The 3,278-nt window shown below is 38.5% G+C and overlaps 1 pseudogene; it reads right to left on the bottom strand.

The window, feature by feature from the left end:
* Positions 1-550: 550 nt before the first annotated feature.
* Positions 551-3,278, bottom strand: part of LOC107563638 (39S ribosomal protein L45, mitochondrial-like) — a 4,623-nt pseudogene continuing 1,895 nt past the window's right edge.

Here is a 3,278-nt window from a genome sequence, read left to right as displayed (position 1 = left end):
TCTTTGTCTACATGTTTAACTCAACCTATTTACATGCTGCTTTCTTCTAAAAATAATTACAGATATTAGCACAGGTAATGGCCATTAGATTGCACTTATAATTCCTACCATATTTAGAGTTTGTTTTTGTGTTATTCTGTCATTTTGATAGTACTTGCAACATTAGCTTTTGAAACCAGGAAAATAAAGACTGCTTTTGTATGAAGTAAGATTTTTGTAAGAACCAAGAGTCAATTTTCAACAGTAGCCAAAGGAAGTTTATGTCAAAGTAAAAAAATGCAATGTTTATTTTTATATTCCTAAAAATGCCAGTTGAGCATTCTGAAATAAACTTTTCAACTGCAAGGTCTTGATTTTCATCAAGTTTCATGTGTAATGAAAGAAACCATGTTGATCACTGCATGCAACAAGTCAATATGTGCATGTGCAGGTATTTGAGAGTACTTGAGTTTATCTCTGCTAAAGCCAAATGAGTTTCAAAAAAAGCAACAACCCAAGATTTTAATAAATACAGCAATATTTATTTTGATTATTTGAAATCAGTCTGTACAGAGTGGACCGGTGTTGGATGGAGTAAGGCACCACATTCAAAATTACTTGTGCCACTGCACTGCCGTTGGCTTTGGCACCTGGTAATTCAGATCCTCAAACTCCTCCTCGGGCTTCAGCTTAGGACCAGGAATCAAAACAGTCTGTTGAATTCAGATGTCAGATGTTGAGAAACTTAAAACATTCCACATTTTCTCCTTTATCCTATGCATTATTTTAACGAAACAATCAAAAGGCTTTTACCTTTATAATTGGATCTTTTGGCGGAGCCCATGCTGGAACAATCTTGCCATGAAGTCTCCAGCACCCATAGGGGTTGACCAGATGCCTCTCCAGCAGTATGTATTCCAGGACGTCCCTGGGTTCATCTTCATCCCCAAGCATCAACCGGCCAAAGCGGTCATAGATTGCCAATGTCTGAGAGATGGATTGGTATCATAAACCAAACTCTTGAGTACTCCCACATGATCACACTCTTACAGTTGTTATTCTAATTCACTCACCTGTCTAGAGTGCATACAGAGAGTCACCTGACCGTACAGGTTGCCCTTGCTGATCATGTCAGGACACCTTGCATGGACCACTCACGGTGGCTCCAGTGACTCAATGAAGTGCCAGCGCAGTCTTATAGCGGTTCCCTCGAACCATCTCCTGCAAAACACACACACACAGGTTGGATAATCTGAAATACTGAATAAGGACACATTGGAGTCAGTGTTATTTTAGTATAATTGAGATACTATTATAGTTTTTATTAATATTTTTAATTTGTTTTCATTTCTATGTTTTGCGTTAATTTTAGTAATTTTGTTTATAATTACTTTTTTATATATATATATATATATATGTCCTTAGTGCATTTAGTGGTAACTAGCTGAAATATAGTATATATATAATATATTATAAAACAATAAACTGAATTACTCAATTGTTCATTCAGATATAGTTTTACTTACAAGATAACACCTCTCTGTCACCGAAGAATTAAGCTTTTCTTTGTTAAATCTGAGAAGAAGGAAAAGAGGATATTTACACAAACACATGCCATTTATTTATTAATGCAGATGTTATAAGTGGGAAAAAAATGGAAAAGACAAGAAACACCACATAAATACAGCAAACCTCTGAGGCAGTAACTGTTGTGCATAAAATAGGATTTCTTTCTTACTGTGCGAGTGCTGCATGAGCGTCTATGAAGATCTGCTGAGCTAGTGCTGGGAACTCTTTAGTGGAGAACTCAGGGTCATGGTCCTTTATTTTACGAAAGCTGGTCAAACAGAAAACACCAATATAACATCAGCATAGTGCTGCTAGATTTGACTTTATAGAGAGTCACTGAGGCTGCGGTGGTTTTTACGCCAGCTGTGATGCAGCTGTTCTGTGCGCTGTTTCAGACCTTCTTTGGAAAGTGTGGAGAGGCGTGCATCTCCTTCAGGAGGAACGTACGGATCAAAGATGCCCGCTGAAATGAAGATCACATATGAAAATTAACCATCATGTGAAAAACCAACATCACTTGTTTAACAATTTATCATCTGAACATCTAAAGAGCAATAGTCAAGACTCAAAATGTTTTGGAGAGGACGTATCTAAACAAAATACTAAGCATATCGCAAACTTGTATGCACTAAAACAGAAGTTTGGACACCCTTGGCTACATACTGACCCCAATCTTTTGAAAGGTAGTGTATGTTTCACACAGTGATCCTAAAAACACTTTGATCGGAAGGTTTATGGTTAAACGTTTGACATTGGTGTAAACCGTGCCAATGTACACAGTTCTTAAAAAGTATATTCTTATTATTAGTATAAGTAAATGTATTATTACTTACTAAAGAATGAATAGGTGAGTCCAGACTTTGTACTGGAGGAGTTCGCACAGAAACGTGAAGGCAATGACAGTAGTTTGACATGTGTGCCTGTGCATGAGATGTTGCTGGCTCTCTCTATGTACTGCTGCCGGACCACCACACCCGCAGCCCGGGCTTTATCCTCCTGCTCGCTTTGGGTTTTCTGTTTCACATTCACCGCCGGAGGAATGAAGTAGCGCTTCTTTGTGCGGATCGGAAGCAACACCGGCTGCAGCAGCCGCACGCCCAGCAGCGACGCGGAGCACTGCATTTTCAGGGAGAGGTTTTGACAATAACACTGTATATTTGCGAAAGATGCCCTGTTGGCGTAACATTTTAATTTCATACCTTTATATTCAGACATGTTGTCGGTTGAAGGTATTTCAACGTCCTACATATGGAAGTCGCCATGTTCTTGCCTCACCGTCTCCTTCGTTTAACTGAAAAACAGCGAACGTGTGTGAAGCTGTCCTCCGGTGGCGAGGAGAGGCACTACACTCTGTGACCTCCTACACCACATCAGTGTTGCCAGTTTAGCAATTTTGTTGCTAGATTTAGCAACTTTTCAGACTACCCTAGCAACTTTTTTTTCAAAAAGCACCTAGTAACAAATTGAGCTATTTTTAAAAAGTTTTTGGCAACTTTTGTAAAGTGACGCAAATGATAAAGACATATTTTCATCTAAATTACACAAAAAGAGGAAACCATTGAACAGCTAGCAAGCCAGGCAGCACATCAACCTGGAGAGAGCTAGAGAAAGATGCCTAACAGTACAAACAAATGTGCATTAAGTTGCAAGTTCCAATTGGTCAATAATAAATGCACATTTATGATACAGCATGTTATTACATTTACATTTAGTCATTTAGCAGACGCTTT

This window comes from Sinocyclocheilus grahami, unplaced genomic scaffold (assembly GCF_001515645.1).
Source record: "Sinocyclocheilus grahami isolate Dianchi unplaced genomic scaffold, SAMN03320097.WGS_v1.1 scaffold25.1, whole genome shotgun sequence".
Lineage (NCBI taxonomy): Eukaryota > Metazoa > Chordata > Actinopteri > Cypriniformes > Cyprinidae > Sinocyclocheilus > Sinocyclocheilus grahami.
This window is presented reverse-complemented; position numbering and strand designations above follow the sequence as displayed.